The sequence below is a fragment of the Coturnix japonica genome, chromosome 7 (genome assembly GCF_054131305.1).
Source record: "Coturnix japonica strain WE chromosome 7, WE-NBRP24, whole genome shotgun sequence".
NCBI classification, from domain to species: domain Eukaryota; kingdom Metazoa; phylum Chordata; class Aves; order Galliformes; family Phasianidae; genus Coturnix; species Coturnix japonica.
The window spans coordinates 22,939,848-22,957,987 of NC_140669.1; the positions used below are offsets into that span (position 1 = coordinate 22,939,848).

At 45.3% G+C, this 18,140-nt stretch overlaps 1 protein-coding gene across 3 annotated transcripts in view; it reads left to right on the forward strand.

Moving 5' to 3' along the window:
• Positions 1-1,824: 1,824 nt before the first annotated feature.
• CREB1 (cAMP responsive element binding protein 1) overlaps positions 1,825-18,140 on the forward strand; it is a 29,490-nt gene continuing 13,174 nt past the window's right edge. For 2 of the 3 annotated variants that reach the window (XM_085553388.1, XM_085553390.1), the window contains exon 1: positions 1,825-2,041. The gene's annotated coding sequence lies outside the window, so the exon portion shown is untranslated. Of the gene's footprint in view, positions 2,042-17,378; positions 17,515-18,140 lie in introns of all 3 variants that reach the window. The other variant, XM_085553389.1, reaches the window with a different exon arrangement.

Sequence of the window (18,140 nt, forward strand, 5' to 3'; positions counted from 1 at the left end):
AAACAAATACTCTGGAAGGGAAAGAAGAATGTGCAAAACAGCTGCCAGAAAGTTTCAGAGCAGCTGCACACGAGATGTTCTCCCAGCCTTGCCTCTGAATCGGCGTGAGTCAGGGCTGAAGCCAGCTCCAGTCCACATATGGTCTTAGCCTCAGCCATGGGCAAGAGATGAAAATACCACAGAAACATAACATTGGCACAATCTCAAATGACTCCAGGCATGTGACCTACCCGAGGCATCTGTTTTAGTTTGAGATAAACTGCACTCGAGCTATCTGTGCAATGAGGAGACTATGCTGGCTGGCAAAGGAGCAGCCAACGCTGCAAGATGCCCTTTGCAGCTGAGCTGGTGGACACTGGGAAGTGCTGCTGAAAGCCCCAAGTGAGTGCAGGGCTGGGAATGGCCAGTGGGATTGCCAGAGGATCATCCAGACCTTAAATGGGCAGCAGGATCAGAGCTGTGCAAGGAGCTGCCTGCCTCTGTATATAGCTCAGGGCCCAGCTATAACCCAGTCCTATCAGCAGCACTGCTGCTGCTCTGGCTTAGCGTGCAGCTGGGGCTTCTTGTAGGAGACACTGTCTGAGGCCTGGTCCGTGCCTTTTGGTTGCTTTTCAAAGGCTGGAATTTAGTGTTGAAGGTTTTCTGCTGTGATCCTTCAAGGTTGCTGCCCCACAGTGAGAAAGGCAGGTCTGGGAAACTGGCATGTGTAGAGAACATCCACCAGGGAGCAAAGAAAGATGATGTAGCACCAAGATCAGCACGAGGAGGGAAGAGGATTGGGAAAAGAGATAAAGAAATGCAGTAATTGAAAGGAGACACTCAGAGCACTGAGTCTGTTCCACTCATCGTAGGCATTTTCTCACGTAGGTTCTCACAGCCTTGAAGCTCCTCACCTGCAGACAGGACAAAGGGGACAAGTGCAACGGGAGTGGAAAATGAGATGTGGCCCTGGCTGTATTATGGGGTTATTAGCAACGTGCTGTCAGTTTAACCTGACCTCCTTTTTTTAAATAAGTCAATTCTGGCTTATTTCAGTTTCATTTAGAATAACTATAATCAACAGAAACAAACAGAGTAACCTGCAATCGTTCCCTGCACCGCCTTTTAATTTGGGATGGATTTACACGACACGGTCCAACTGAAACCCATTTATTTGGCTTTCCTGAGGACACGAGGCTGCTCAGGAGCCCGGTGCTGCTGATGGGCAGAGCCGGCGCGCACCGTGCTGTGTGCTGGGGATGTACCATGCACGGAGCTCCAAACCTTGTTGTGCAGTGCCATCTTGAGGTTTCGAGAGATAAAAGCGCTTTATACGAGACTGCGCTGTGTTTTTATCGTGCAGAAGGAGCAGGTGAAGTTGGCTCTCCTTGCTGCGGGACAAGGTGCGCCCTTGGGCCCGACAGGACGGTGCTGGAGATGCCCCGGGGCGGCACCGGCTCCTGTTGGAGCCTCCCGTGACAGCGTGCTGCCCGTTCCGTGGCCGCAGGAGCCGTGTGACTCGGCCCGTCCCTGGTGCAGCCCGGTGCAGACGCCGCCCGGCCGGTGCTGCTGCCGTCTCTCCGCTTTGCGCCTTCCCGGCCCGGCGCCTGCCCCGCTGTGCCCCGCTGTTCCCGGCCTATTGGCGGCCAACGCCACCCGCCCCGCGGGCCGCCTGGGGCGGAAGCGCCGTTCGCGCCTTCCCGCGGCCGCTCGGCTCTTTCCGCCACCCCTCCGGGCCGCTTCGTTCGTTTCCGCGCCCGCTCGGCTCTTTCCGAGGAGGCCGGCGGCGCGCTCGGCCGTTCCCGCCGCCCGCCGCGCGTTCGGCGGTTTCCGTGAGCGCTCGGCGGTTTCCGTGCGGGCCGCGTTGCGCTCGGCGCTTGCTCCCTGGCTGGCGCTCCTCAGTCGGCCGCTGCCTGCCTGTCGCCGGGCTGGGAGCGCCTGTGTGTGTGTGAGTGACGCGGCGGAGGTGTAGTTTGACGCGGTGTGTTACGTGGGGGAGAGAATAAAACTGCGGCGAGATCCCAGGCGCGAACGAAAGCAGTGACGGAGCAGCCCGCAACCGGTAAGAGGAGGACGGCGCCCAGCGAACAGGGGCGGGGGGGAGGGAAGGAAACGGAGCCCGGCGGGGACCGGGGCGGCCGGCGGGCGGCGGGACGCGGGGAGCCCGGCCTCGCACCGCCCGCGGGAGGGGCGCCCGCCTTAAAGATGGAGCCGAGCCCCGCACCGTCCCCGCCGCCGCCGCGCCGCGAACAAAGGATAATGGCGGATCGGAGCCGGCCCCGGCGGCGGCCGCTCGGCCGGGCCACTCCGGCGGCAGCCAGCGGCGGCGCTCGGCGCGGCGGGGAGGGCCCCGGCCCCGCGGCGGGAGGACGAGGACGAGGACGGGGGGCGCGGATCGGCCGCTCGCCCGCGCTGCGGGACGCCCCTCCGCCGCCGCCGGGCGCTGGCGGCGCTGCCCCGCTCTTCCTCCCCCGGCCGGGCCGGGGCCCCGCTCCCGTAAGCCGCCGGCCGACAGCCGCGTCCCGCGGGGCGCCGGCGCGGCCCGAGCCCGGCCCGCCCGCAGGAGGCCCCGCGCCGGCACCCGACGCCTCCGAGCGGAGCCGGGCGCTCCGGCGGTATTTTTAACCCGCGGCGAACCCGATTCCGGCCGAGGCGGTCGGTCTCCGCTCGGAGCCGCCGGTGCCGGCGCCCCGCGGCTCCGGGTACCGCACGACCGGCGGGATCCGACCTCTGTCCGTACCTTAATGGCAAATGTCAACGACGGCGCCTTCCCACGCCACGCCGGCTCAACCGCCGCCGGTGCCGCAGCCGCGGGCCGTTCCCGCCTCGTTCCCTAGGACAGAGGACTCGATTCCCGCTTCCAAACCTGGATAACCGCATCTCTGTGCACGGCAATAAGTCCAAGTGACGTGGCAAGTGGATCTTATTAAAAATGTTTTTCAACCGAAGGTTATTACGCCTCCCAGTCATACACAAGGAGATACATATATTTTATTTTTGCAGACCATATGGCTTTTAATTCCAGATTTTTATTTTTTAATTCTCCCTTTTAAGTATTGCAATGCTTCTGGAGTAACACTGTTGTGAAAAGCAGCTCTTCCTGGGGTTAAAAACAATGTTCTTGTTTCTTAAATAAAGGACTAGAAACTGACCTAGGGTCATTAAGCAACTGCAGATCCACCGTGAGCACCAAGCACTCCTTAGAAATTCAGCACCTGTACTCGGTCCCTTCCCCACCACCAGCAAAGATGTTTGCTTTGGTTTTTTAAAGCAAAATTTAAGTCACCAAAACAGGTTTTTGGTCAAGACGGATATTAGTGATTCACAGAAGCACATGGACAGCCTGTCCTTCCTTCTGTGCAAATCAATGTGTTCTGTCACTTCCACCACTGTCAACATAAACGCCGAGGGTGTTCCACGTCTCTTCCCACTCTATAATAGAGGGTTCCTAAAGCCATAACTGAACAATGCGCATCTGTGGGTGTTGGCGGGCAGTGGAGCAATTGGTGGTGATTAAATGATTTGTAGTGGCTGGTGTATTTTATTAATTCTTGGTTTGCTGGAATACGCACTTCATTTTAAATACAACAATGTGACAGTAAATCCTTGCGTAGTACTTTCTGTAGCTTCAGAAACACAGCACTTTGTCCCCTAAACATGCTGTTTCATAACAGCAGAGGACTCTCAGATCCACGTTTTCTAACCCATACACTGCACCCACACGAGCTCTATATCCTCACAGGTCAGGTTGGGAAGAGCAGCAGACAGGAGGCTGTGTTTGCTACGTATCACTGTCAGGTGACTCAGGGTCAGATATTTAAGTGCAGGAAAGAAGAACATAATAATGTTTAATATTTCATTGATAGAGTATAAATGTTAAAACTATTTCTCCCACCTTTATATCTGGATCTCCTGTGTTATATCTGGATCTCCCATGAGCTGTCTGCATCTGATTCTCCCCCATGGCTTTGGTGATGAGGTGCCTGCTGCCCTGGGTGCAAGGGATGATCTGACAGGGAAGAATGATCTGTTGATAGAGAAAATTTAGAAGCATCTAATTTAGGTTGTCAAGTCATCAGTCTACCCCTTCTATGGGAGCGTGAGCTGGTGCAGCTACTGCTGGTCCTGAGACCCAATATACAATATTCTGGAAAGTAGCAGTCGGGCTGTGCTCAGAGGTGAGCACTTCTTACCCATGTGCAGGCTTTGATAGTAGATAAGGCCCTGATGGGGAATTTCTATTGACACCCTAGTGCAACAAATAGGATATTCACACCTCGCCTCTATTTTTGGATCTCTTAGCAAGTGGAGATGGGTTACTCATGCCATGCTTCTAAAGGCTTTGCTGCAGTGAGAAGGCCTTGCCAGCTTTCTGCTCATCATCAGTTTCATTAAAAAGACAGTGTGAGAATAATATAAGGATGGTGGTTGTAAGGTAGAAATAATACAAAGATGGTAATAATACAAGAGGGATAGTGACAGATATCCAAAGGGTTATCTATAGGAAAAACTCACCAATACAGATGCCTTCAGTCTGGCTGGAAAATGCTGAGGCTGGTTATCCAATCTCCACAGGGGAGCAATCTCCAAGAGATGCTGCCTTAGTGGTGGTCAGCCCTTAAATGAGGTCTAGGAGAGGTGGAATCAATCTCCACCCCTTCGGGGAGCACAACTGAATTACCTTCACCTGTGCTCCCACAGCTGACCTGACACTTGCCTCAGCTGGTTAATCAGAGGTTCAGGCTGTGACGACCAGTTTCCCATACAGACAGTAACCCTCAGCAAGAGAAACAGCCCTGCTGGGTTGGGCTGGTGCTCTCTGCTTCCTTGCCTGCTTGCAGATGGAGGTTCATGTTAGTGCCCTGGTTTTTCTCTAATTCAAGAATGGTGTGGCCTCATCTGCAGTCTGTGCTGTCACACTTCACGGTGATGATGCAGACCTGACCACCTCATGGTTAGTGATTTTCTTTGCACTTCTCCCAGCACTGAGGCACTGACACCTATTTTATTCTTCAAAACTTGTCTGTTGTTTGGTAGCACCGTGGTTAGAAAGGTGAGAAGAAGCACAACACTTTCTGGTTTTGCGTGCTTCTAGAATTGCCGTGTGAGCTGTGCAGATGAGATGCCCCTGGCTCTGCTTGCTTCTGGGCTTTGCCAGGTAGAGCAGCATTTGCAAACGGATTTGCTCATGTCATGCTGCTGCCATCGCTTTCTGGCACCACAGAGTCCAGAGAATCCACATTTTGAGTAAAGCATTTTGAGGAGCTCTGTTACTCTGTGTGCTTTATAAACGTACATACATGTAGTTTTAAAGCAGTACAGACGCCTGTTAGCCTCAGTGATTCTAAGCAAAATGCATAGCTCAAGGATTTCTTTCACCCCTGAAGAGACGTGTCCTAAGATTAGAAGCTTACATGAGAATGTTTTGAGATTTGGTTTTTTGTTGCCATGTTTTGTTACAATGTTGTTTTGTTACAATGTAACAACAGTTCCAAAGATGTGAGAGTCCTTCCCGTTGCTCTTCTGTTCCCGTCACTCACTCCAGGCAGCACCAGCTACTCTAGGTAAAGCTGTGAAGACCTTACAGCGTGCTATTTTAAAGCTGCCTTCGTGCAGGAGCATGAAACTGAAATGTCTGCCCTCGAGGTTTTCACACTTTTTGGAGAAGAGACTTGAAGTGATGTGTACAAAAGCCTCTGGTCCTGTGAGTGCTGTCCGGGTGGCAGCCTGGTTGGTCAGGGAAGCTGTCAGCAAAACCTTTTTCTCCCACACTTGGAAGAACTGTAAGTCTGGGTCGTGTTTTCCCCTTCTGTCAGGCTGGGTTGTATTTCCCCATGCCAGCACCCTGCCCTAGTTGCTGCAGGGCTGCATGGTGGCTGTGCCAGCACATCAGGGAATGGATGGGACTGGGAGAAGCAGGAGGGGCAGCTCGAGCAGCAGTTCTGCCAGATGGGAAAGTGCAGCCTGCCCAAAATTTTCAGATTATTGCTGTGTTTATAGCCAAGTTGGATCACATGGATCTTGTTCTTTTTGCTGCAGCACTTGGTCGCTTCACTAAGTTTAAGTTTTTGTATGTGTAAGATAGTAGGAGTGAATGAACATGGGCTGCAGCTGCTCCCAGACTTTAATACCGTGTACACGTAGGGTTTGTTACACTACTTATTTACTTTGCTTAAGCACCTTCCACATGTTTAGCAACTATTGTGTTCACTTCCTCTGCGCTGTTCTTTGTTGTTTCTCTGCTCTAACTCCTAACCTCCCGTCCCTGTTCTCTGCAGTGCCTTGCTGCAATCTTTTTAACCATCTCTCCAGATACAGCACAACCTGCTGTTGTGTTTTGGCTCGAGTATTGCATGTATTTTTCTGGTTGATACTGCCCCACTCCTTCTCATTCTTTACCACTATTAAAAAATCAGTCTTTCCCTTGTACCCTTCCAAGAGATGAATGTGGAATCTCTTCCCATCCAACTGATCTTTTATACCCCTTAGAATGATAGATGGGAAGCAATATTTTCTTGCTTTTCCCTGATGGCTCTTTCTCTGGCTCTGTACAGTTGGCCCCGTCTCAAACTCTGCTGGTGCCTGTCCACTCCTCCAAGAGACTTGGAATATACGCAGGGTTTGTAAATTAAAGCCTTCATATGTTGTGGAGAGTGTTAGACAAAAGTAGGGCTTCTGCTCCTTATGAAACTCATCCAAATTATTCTCTTCTGTACTGATAGAAACATTCTGGGCAATACTGAGGGAGGGAAGGCGTGGAAAAGGGCAGTGTGCAGAAACACTGCAGTGTGGTACCAGCAGGAGCCTGCTGCCCTCATTTTGTCTGAGCTGACACTACTGTATGTGGCTCTCAACAGACAGACATCTTACTCCTTCCCTTTCTTCTGCTCCTGGTTGCCCATCCCTGGTGCAGGCTGCTGTACTGTTGGTTGTACAATTTAACGAGCCTGTTCAAATCACCAACATGGGAGAAAACCGTTGTCAGGTCAGTTTTCTTCTGCGTGACTGAGCTGAGTCGGTTGGTGACTGTGATCCTTCTGTACCAGCACTGGTGAAAACTTACTGTGAGACTGTAGGAAAGAGGAGGACAACTGTATCCCTTCAGCAGCAGAACTGGACCACAGCCTATCTCAGGGAGCTGCAGCACAACCTTGTTTGTGAGCCATAGGAGGAGCAGGGCTGTCATTGTGTCTAGGGGAGTTGTAACAGCAGGTGTTTCAGCTGAATTAAATAAAAAGAAAAATTGGCTTCCTTCTGTTTGAAAGCCCAGCGACACCTGCGTGGTTGAACTAGCTCCTCCTCATCAAAGGTGGGTTCTTAAGAAGTTGGATCAGTGTGACAGTTGACTACCTCTGATTGTGAGGAGCCCAGTCAGATGAGAAAAAAATATATTTGATAGCTTTTTAATCAAGCTTCATGGGAAAGACAAAGTTCCAGAAGGGTCCAGGCCCAACATGTCAACATTGAGTCCTGCCAGCCACCCCAAGGCACCTGGGCCAGAGCAAATGCTGGGCTATCTTTAGTTTCGCTGTTACTGCATGTAACTGCTGCAATCTCTCCTCTGGGTTTTAAAGTAACAATTGTGGCTCAAACTTCTAGCAGGAAAACTATAGCAAAAGGTTTCTGTGGATTGTACAACTTAGTGCGCAGTATCCTGGGGTGGGCAGAGGAGGAAGCATGGTACCTGCTGCAGACTGCTGCTTTCTCAGAGGTGAGGCTCTCTGAATAGCATGGCGTTCTACACAGTCCTCAGCAAGCCCACCCTGAAAAAAGGGGAAAAAAAAAAATCAGCTTTTAGCTTCCCACTCATAAGGAGAGTTATTAATAAAACAGTGATATTCGTGTTGCAGAATGCATGTTTTCTTCAGCAGCTTTGTTATTTCCTGCTGTCTTACAACACCTGTCCATGATCTGATTTACTTTGCTCCCATGGGCAGGCCAGGCTTCAGCAGGGTAAACTATTTCACCTTCTCTGTTCTTGCTCCCATGGCAGCAGCACCAGTACAACTGCTGGTGGGGTTGGGAAATTATCAGAGAACAAGTCCAGATTAAAGACAAGTTGTATTTACTGTTTTATATATAGTCCAGAGTAGTCCCCAGTCCCATTTACTGCACAGCTTCAAAGGCAGACGTTCCTGTTTATTTCTACCCTTACAAGAAGGAAAGCTGAGCTGGAGCATTGCTGCCAGCTATGACTAGTTGCAGAATGCAAAACAGAGGTTTTCTTTTGTATGCTCATACACTTTTGTATACTAAAGCAAGGCATGGATTCTGTTTATTTCTCTGGCCCTTTCTGGTTCATCACTGGCTTCTGCTGCTTATTCAGGTCCATCATTCTCAAGTCAGAGTTACCGGCAGGTCACATCTCTATTCCATCCAGAAATTGTGTTTCCCACTGGTAATACAGGTCTTAAACCCACACAAATATTTGAGAACCAAGGTAAGCTATTCTTGCTTATGGAGATGATACTTACGCAGAGCAGATCTGCCTGGCAGTCGTATGAAAGACCTTTCTCATTTTAGTTGTCTTGTACTGTCCACATAAATACAAAAATGCATGAAAAATAAGACAGAGCCCACACATTTGATAAACTTAATATGGAATTTGGTCATGGTTTAGTTTCAGTTGGTGCTTAGGGAGAGTGGGTCATAGATTTAATTTTGGTACACTAAGCAAGGTAAGATATCTTCTGTTGCTTCAAGAGCAGTGCTAACTCACCAAGCTACAGCAATTTCAATGTAACTCAGCCAGAACAATTTCAGGATTTAAAGTATTTCCGAGCTGAGCTGTGGCATAAACCCCAAACCTTTCAGTTTTAACGTTGCATTGCATTCCGTGAATTGGAAGCATTCAGAACTTGGACAAGGGCAAGGTCTGTAGAGAAGTGCTGTTTTTCCTGTGCATTCCTGGGCATATTCTACTGTAACACTCCAACTACAGAAAATTCAGGTTTTCACTTTAGAGCAGCATCAGGGCAAAAGTTGGTCTATACTGTTCCTTAAGAGAGAAACAAAGCTATCTCATCAAAATCTGTGTTTCTTCTGCAGATACAGGTTATTTTGAAGTTGTTTCAGACATTTGGCCTTGTATCAGGCAACTATCAGCTCTGTATAAATCATTCAATCTTGCTTTCAGATGACCAGTTCTACTTATATTCTGCTAATAAAACAGTGAAAATGTTGGTCTGAAACATCAGTTTTGTTGTGTTTTCTTTCTGAACTCATTAAAATGGTGGTGGTTCCTAAACAGGACTTCCTAGTGTTTACCAAATGACAGAATCTGGTGTTGCACTGTGGGTTGAACTCTACAGTTACCACATATGTTACAAGCATCAAACAGAACAAACCATTATTTTTTGATTTTTAATTGCTCACCCCTACAGAATTTGGATCATAGATATTAAAAGTAGCATTTTCAACATACTGTTTAGCCACTGACATTCAGAAGAGGGTTAGAAACATTTGGAATGGAGCACACCCTTCTCACCAACAAACAGAACCTCAGCACAGACACAAACCGTTACATAAAATTCTTTTGTCAAGTTGAATTATATGTTAATAATACCTAAAAATCTCCATGCTTACCCTCAGTTTCTTAACCGATTTGACAGTTCTCCAAGACAGAAGAATGATGAGAAAAAGAAAGTGGCCTTCCACTGTGGAATTTCAACATCTGGCCCTTCTCAGTTTGCAGTATTGTGCTGAGGTGACTTCAGCAAAGGTGACAGGATTTAAACCTCAGGCTTTTTGCCATATTTCTACATGGAAAAAAAACAACAAAACTCAAATGGTGATGAAATTCAGGTGGTTAAGGTTAATGGTTTAGGTGACCAAATAAAGAACTGTAAACATAGGCAGCTGCCCTCCATTGTTATAGGAGGAGAAACATTTACTTTATTCATGGGAAAGTACCCCGAGTATCTGGGACTTTCCAGCAGATTAAGTTTTGTAATATAAAATTACATTCATATTACATTAGATGTCATCTTTAATCAGTGTAATCTCTAAGAAGCTTGAGTCTAGTCTTATGGTACATTACTCTGATGAAAGTGAAGTGCCTATTAATATTTTCACACTAAAAAATTAACCCAGTTACTCTAGAAATCAATTACTTTGAAAGTTACTTACTTTCGAGTAGCAATAAACATCTCTCTATGGGTTATAGGTCCTTACCACATTCCTACATATGCTTCTGTGAAGTCATACCTGGTATATAATGTAAATTACTACACTGAAAGAAGCACCTGTAGTGAGACAATACCATTCTCCACTACAGCAGTGAGGTTACTTATTTGTTGCATTCCTGGTCTTTGGGCCTGGAGCAGTGATGTTTATATAATTTCAAAGGAACCTTAGCCTTGTTCACTTCAGCATTTGTTTTGGTCCTGGTGATTGGGCTTGTACAAATCTCTTCAGCATGTTTAGAAGAAAGCCCGTTATTAAATGCCTGTAAGGTGGAATAATACAAAAGATGGTAATAATACAAGAGGGATAGTGATAGATATACAAAAGGTTATCCATAGGATGAACTCACCAATATGGATGCCTTCAGTCTGACTAGAAAACACTGAGGCTGGCTATCCAATCACCACAGAAGAGCAATCTCCAAGAGATGCTGCCTTAGTGGTGGTCAGCCCTTAAATGAGGTCTAGAGGAGGTGGAGTCAACCTCCACCCCTTCAGGGAGCACAGCTACATTACTCTCACCTGTGCTCCCACAGCTGACCGACACTTGCCTTGGCTGATTAATCAGAGGTTCAGGCTGTGATTAACAGTTTCCCATACAAACGCCCTTGTGTTCACCCAGGGACCTCATAGTCTGAACTCTTTCTTGGATAGTTTTCTGTTGAGCAGCCAGCCATTGCTCAATAATTGTTTGCCAAGAACTCCACCACATAGACAGCCCTGCACTCGAGCTTGCTTCTCGAGTTCATGATATGGTCAGCAGGAGCATTGGCTTCCGAACACTGTGACAAAAATCATTTGGTGCCCTTTTGTTGTCTTGATGTCTTCATGCAAATAGTACTGTTCAGATATATTGTTGTGATAACTTCTGATTTACCAACAGCCACACATTACAGACTGCTCCACAGTGCTTTCGGTATCAATCAACATTTTTACATAGTTGCTCCTTTTTGAGAGAAAAACTTTCTGCAGCTTGCAGGAATTACAAGAAATCAGTGCAGGTCAAAAATTAGGTGCTTTTTATACTCTAAAAATAATCTCAGAGAAAAGACAGTAAGCTGTGTTAAGCTACAGTCAGTATGTAAATGCACTGTATAAATAACACCGGCAGCAAATGTATGAGAACTACAAGATGTGTTGAATTCTTAGACACAGGCAAGCTCTCCCAAAGTCTTTGTGGATAGATAGAATATATAATACAGCCCAGGTCATTTGCAGATACCTTTTGGAGGGTTTTTTTACTGTGCATATTTGCTAAAGGTGTTCAGAAATATTTGTCATGATTCTGTCTTACCAGTAGGATCGCAGACAGACATAAAGCATATGAACTAATCTTTTAATACCCTAGGTGCATTGAGTATGAGGACTGAACATTTATATAAAACATCTTTATGGATTAAGTCTTAAATAATAGTAATAATAGATACCAAATGACATTATAACCTGTCTGTGATTTGTTTTGGCACTTTCTTTTGTTAAGTGAGGTCTAACAGTTTTGAGGGAGGTTTCTGTCTGACAGACATGAGATAGTGGTGAGTCATTTGGTTCTTTTCACTGTTCATGTCTTAGGAAGTGCTTACTCTCATCTCTTCCCCCAAGCTTCTAGAAGGGCTCCTTGGCAAAACTGGTGCATTCATACAAGATCTGTCCCTCCCACTAGATAAAGTTTTCAACTTAAATAGATTTTATTTTCACATTATCAGTTGAATGTAAATATACTGGAGCTGTTTGTTTTTTAAGATGAGCGGGAGAGTTCACCTTTAATGTAGTGCCTGATTTCTAAGAACAGAAATGGGGAAGTTTGTAGTTAGGTCCCTTAATGATGTTATATTGAGCAAGAAAAGGCAGTATAGATTAAAGATAAATTATGCATGTGTGCAAGTGCTTGCTGGATGCTCTTGTGACATTATGATATAAGAAATAAATTGCAGTTAATTGTTGTTGAGTCTCTTCCTTTTAGCAAGCCTGGAAACAGAAACTCCGGATTCTAGTACAATGCCAGGAGTGTAGAGGCAAAACAAGAAAATCCAGCACTGAAGAATGCATAAGCACCATTCATTCACACATTATACAAGTGCATTTTCATTCACCTCTGCTTGGTAAATGTCAGCTTCATTGTGTTATGCAAACACAATAAAACGGCATCTAGAATTGATGGCTCATTTGGGTGCTCTACACTGTAGCTGTGAGTTCGGTTTTAGGTCTTCCACCTTCTTAAAAAATCTCAGCTTTTTCTCTAGGGAAAGGGAGACAGAGCATGCAAACAAAATGCTTTGTTCCAATACAGTGGTCATTTAGGTATCTAAATCTGTTAAGTATGAGATGTTTTCACTGTCTTTGAAAATGCAGCTACAACTGCGTTACAAGTTCTACTTGAAAAATCAGGAGCCAAAAAGTTTGTGAAGCATAACCAAGTTCCTCAGTTGCATTTTTCAGTGACCTATATGAAAATGCTGTATTTTCACCTCACTTAACACTGGCTGCTACATTCAATCAGCAGAGTGTTTTCAGACATCCCCTTTGTCACACTGATATAAACAGAAGTGGGACCAGGACTATCATGTTCAGCTGATGGCATGATTCCATTGTGTGCAGGATCTCTTTAAATTGAAAATCATTTTTTCTTGTGAGTTCAAGATGAAATATTTTACCTTCAGCGACAAGATTTTATTCCTGCTTTTTATTGCATTTGCCTCACAGATTGCTATGCTTGATTGCAAATATCTGGGGGATCTTTGACATTTTTGGCATTTTCAAGGTGGTTATTGAGGCCATTCTGGTACTTACGCTTCCTGTTTACTTGCCTGGCCCCTGTACTGCCCTGACCTGCAGCCAGCCTAACCATGAGTGGCCGTATGGTGGACAGGTTCAGGGGAGCGGTAGAAAGTAGTTTGAAGATGAATTAGCAAACTAAGTTGGGTTCACAGTGTGGTGCACAGTCTTCTGTCACTCTAAGGAGAGAGCAGGACAGGAACAAGCACTTGAAGGCAGTGGCAGTGGCAGCTTAGAATGGCAGTGAAGCTCAGATAAAAACTGCAATTTGTGTGTAGTCATTAGTGACAGAGAGAGATAATTATGGGCCTGTCTTGTCGTGTTGCGCATTTATTAGTGGTTATTTGAAGTCTCATGTGTTAGCAGTAAATAAAATTATTTTTCTGTGAACATTTTCAGTCTGACAGAGATTGAATAGAATTCATAGAGCAGCTGCTCAGCAGCAGCTGAAAAGGCTGCCATACTGTGAAGTAACAGTGGAAATGTTTATAGATTGCAAGTGAATGTCCTCAGTAATTACACTGAAAAGGTGAAAACAAATAGCAGCACGCAGGAGTGATGTTTGATGACTTTTCACTGCTTTCACGGTGGATCTGTGGCTTAATAAAGCTGCATGTAGTAAATACAGAGTGAGCTGAATTCCTGAATCTGGACTATGGAGCCATGTGTGCTGGTATGCCTGCTATGAAGAAAATGGAATATAGGCCATAGTGAGCACTGCTTGGGGAACAGACTTGATGTGCTCACTTTGGAGGAGCCTTACCAGAACTCAGGACAGCTGCTGAAATCAGGACTGGCACATATGCACATCATTCATGTTAAAGCACCAAACAAAACTGTTACCGTAGTTATTTTCTTGTCTGAACATCCTCAGATCTGTTTCATGCTGAAGGTTGCAGAGATAATAAAATGAAGGGAATGCAGAAGGAGGCAAAACAGGCTCCTCTCACATTTGAGACAAGAAGCTGTAAGCAATATCTGTAAAAGGAACATGGTTTGTGAAACAGTTTATTCATTTTAATACGTGTAGACCTATAGTGTGTAGGTACTACCCTGGCTCTGCACTGCTGCACACAGCTCAGTATTTGGGTGCTGGGCTGGGCCCAGAGCAGCGTGGCCATGGTGGTGACATTGACGGATGACCGGATGGACTCCTGACTGGACATGGTGCATGCAGGGCTAGTGGGCATGGGTCTGTCAGGTCTGCTCCCTGCCGGGATTGGAAGTAGTTGTGGTGCTCTTGAAAATCTGGTTGGGTACTTGAATAAAGTGAAACCAAAAGCCATTCCTTATCTGTGGAGGAGAAAGAGGCCTTTCAGAATGTGTGGCCTAGTAAGTTCCAGGTGGTGGCCATGCCTGCTGTGAGCAGGCTGCGGCTATGGCTGTCGGCTGTACACTGATCCATGCTACCTCGCAGATTTGCAGCACTCCAGACCTTCCTTCCTCACTTGCAGAAGGTTGTATCTGCTGCAGCAGCCACAGCACTGGTACTTTGCTTCTTAGACTTAGGGGTGGTTGGGATGTGGACTCCATCTTCTTTCCTTCCGTCTGGTCCTGCATGGTGACACGCCATCTTTGCAGAGCTGGGAAGCTTTGTGGTAGCTGCGAACCAAGGTCTGGTACCAAGGGGTGGGCAGGAACCAGGGGGTGGGGCATCACATCTGGGAGAGATGCTGGAGTTTGTAGGGGTAACTGGGGTAGGAGGTACAAGGAGTAAGAAAGCAGATATACCAGGGTGGCCAAATAGCTGGCGATAGGTGAGTACTGTGGATTAAAGAAGATAGGAAATCTGTGAGAAGACTGTTATGTCTTCCTGAGTTTAAAGACAGGAAGGGAGGTGGCTGTACTCATGCTTTAAATGTGCTGCATTGGAGCTCAGAGATAACTCTTATCTGCAGGTCACCTCAGTCAGCATCCTGTCTAAGATACTAGTGATCAGACGGTATCTCACAACAGTACTGGGAGCTGCAAGAATTAAATGCACCATAATCTGCCCCCTCATGAAAGTATTTGATTTTTAAGGGTTAGAAATTAATTTAAATCTTGACTCATTAAGTGTTATCTTTTTTTCAGTTCTGTACTTTTTTCTTTTTTCTTTTTTTTTTTTCTTTTTTTTTGGACAAAATAATCTCCTTAATTACGGATATTCTTGTTATCTTTATGTATGTCTAACCCTATTTTTGCTTATCAGTGTCAGTGGCTTTTTTGTGTAGTACATAGAGTACCAATTTTCACTTGTTTTTTAGTAAATATTTTAAATTTTTAATTTTCATGCTTTTATACTTGCTGCCCTTTTGCTTCACTGTTCCATATTCAGGCAGTGAGTGTTTCTGGCTGACTTTCTGTGTTGCTGAAATGTTTGGAGTTTATCTTTCTGAGGTAAATAACACAGTTTTTGTGCAGCCTTTTAATACAACAGCTACAGGCTTTCATTCCCCAAATGCCTGCCTTCTCTGAACACCTGAATTCCATAAATCCCATTTCCATGGTGTGCTGCCAGCCTCTGCACCGCGATCTGGCTGATGGATAGGGCCCACCTACACAAACAGGATTTTTTAAGTCTACCCTGCCCTTTATTACTGTTGCTTTCTAACATTTTAGCTTTTCTTGCCATAGGTACATGTCAGACTTGAGACAGGCTACAAACAGTAGTGCTCAGAGCCCTTTCCCTGGTTTATGTTGTGAACAAGACAGAATTATTTGGATTATTCTTGCAGTGTATGCTGTTCAGAATTTTTTAGGCGTTCTACAGCTATTTGTGTTCATTGTCTTAATGCTTTGCTTAATGTCTTAGTGCTGTGACATTGCAGCTTTTTTTAGTATAGTTAGTTTCTGCTGAACTTCTTTCTCCCTCTACTGATTTGATTAAGATGAATTACTGGGTGTCAGCTGCATGTTTTGCTGTCCATCTCTGGAATTTCAGTTCAGTAGTAAGTACATTAAATAATGCTAGTTCTTTTGAACTTAAAGAAAGTTATCTATTAAATATCAGTGTTGGGTTAAGCCGTATCTAACCAGGTAATCGTGTCAGCTTTCTTAACCTGAGTTCAGAGTTCATTCCCAGGGTGTTTCAGGCAAGCAGAGTCCTGACTTCTTCAACTCTGGCTGTTACTGCTGTTGGTCTTTTTTTCCCTTAGTTTCATTTAGGAATTCTGAGTTCAAAATGAACTGCACCAAGAGCTATTTTTCTGAAAGTGGAAGTGTGAGTCTCTTTTTGACAAGTAGGAAAGCAGCCTGGAAGCAGGGAGGAATTGTGAATTGCAGCTGTGAATTCCAAGAACTAATAGGAATTGATAACCTTATAGTCTTATAGCCATTATAGTCTCACACCCAACCGCACAGCTGATAAACTGATGGTTGCATTATGTAAAGACTTGGTAATTTCATTTAAAAAGATGCATTTAACAAATATTTTTGAAAGAACATTTCAGAAATGAGTCGTGCTTGATACAATGATATCCACTTTTAATAAGCATTTAAGTCCTAAGTGCCTTGTCTTGTATTCCTTGGCAATCTTTTAATGCTGTGCTGCTAAAACAAACATGAAACAATGAAACAGTGTATCTGGAGTGTGAAGCTGCAGTACTCACTGTTATAATTCCTTCTTTTTCTCACAATTTATTGTAAAAGGTAGTAATGAAAAGCTAGAATACAAATACTCTGACATGTAAGAGCATGGTAAATTAGCCACACTTGAGATTACTTAGAACCTGTAAATAACCTAAGATGAACTTGTCCAAAAAGCCCCTACAAGTCACCCCTGAAACTTGCTCCAACTGCATGTGTTAAGATGCAAATCTTGCAGGCAGCTTCCTGCATTGCTCAGTGCTTACTGTATGTTATGAGGAGCTTCCTTTTAGGTGTTTACATGTCAGGTTAAGAACTTGGTTTCTAAAATGTTGGTATTTTAGAGGAGAGTGCACCTCAAACAGTTAAAACTTACTGCAGTATGTACAAAGATGACACAAGTGTAGAAACCAAGCCTGTAAAACCAGAAGCCGTTTCCTTAATAATGTATGAGAAGACTGGAAGTTCTTCCTACAAAAACATGTGTATCAACAGGAACTTGGCAACATTTGCCTTTGTGAACATTGGTAAGGCCCTGATGCTGCTGTGTGCAATCTGCCCGTTCTCCTAAGTGGTTCTGGTGGGGCAGGCTTTTGGTGTAGTCACTCTGATACTTACATAGGAATTGAGAGAAAGATGTTGATTTGCATCCCTTAGGCAGAATGGCTGGTACACACACAAAAAAGAAAACAATTAAAAAGATGTAATTAATGACACCTTTAAGAACTGTTTGGTAATGTGTATTATAAATAGTAATACTGCAGAAGTTTTCGTTCGTGCCTTCTGGAAGATGAAATGCAGTGAAAGAGACTGGGTGCTGTTGGGATTTCTCCTTCTTTCCATCTTCCTACTGATCTGAGCATCCTCTGCCTCCAGGCCCTCCCGAAAGTAGAAATGCTCAACTGGTGGTTTTGCTCCTGCTCTGGAGAGCTGTGGTGCCGCTGGGTAAAGAGAGGCCTGAGTAACTGGGCAGCACAGAGCGGTACACGAGATTGGTATTGTGGCTGTGGAGGTAATGGCCATTCCTCTTACTTAGTATTGGGGGTTCTGTATTTTAGTTTTGTATTACCGTATCCCTGTTGGAAGGGTTTCCTTGTATTTTGAAGTTTTCTGTTAGATTTTAAATATTTACTTTTCAGTATTTAAAGAAGAACTGAGAAGTAATTCTCAGAGATCAGTGCAGAATTTCGCATTCATTGCACTCTACCTACATGCTGGGGTGTGGGAGTTATGCAACCTCTTTTTATGGAGTCGTGTTTTCTAGTGATCCAGACTTAACTCAGCTATTGCTTAAAAATACAAGTGTAATGGAAAATGTGTAGGATACAAAACAAAGGTCATGATGAATTACTGTGTACCTCTTAATTTAAAAAGAATCAATTGCATTAAAGTTCTTCAAGCACTGGCTTCTATCATTACGTGTGATGATCTGAGTCCTGCAGAGTGGAAAAGCTTTAGTTGCTGTGGCATAGATCTGTGCACAGTCTGGCTGTGGAAAAAGTGTGTATGGAGCTGTTGCGTATTTAGCTCAGATAGAAGACTGAAAGCTGAGTACCCAGCACAGAAATTGCTGTTAGTTACCTGCAAACTGTAGTGATGGGGAGAGGGAGGGCTGTAGCAGGAATGCTTTTATGACTC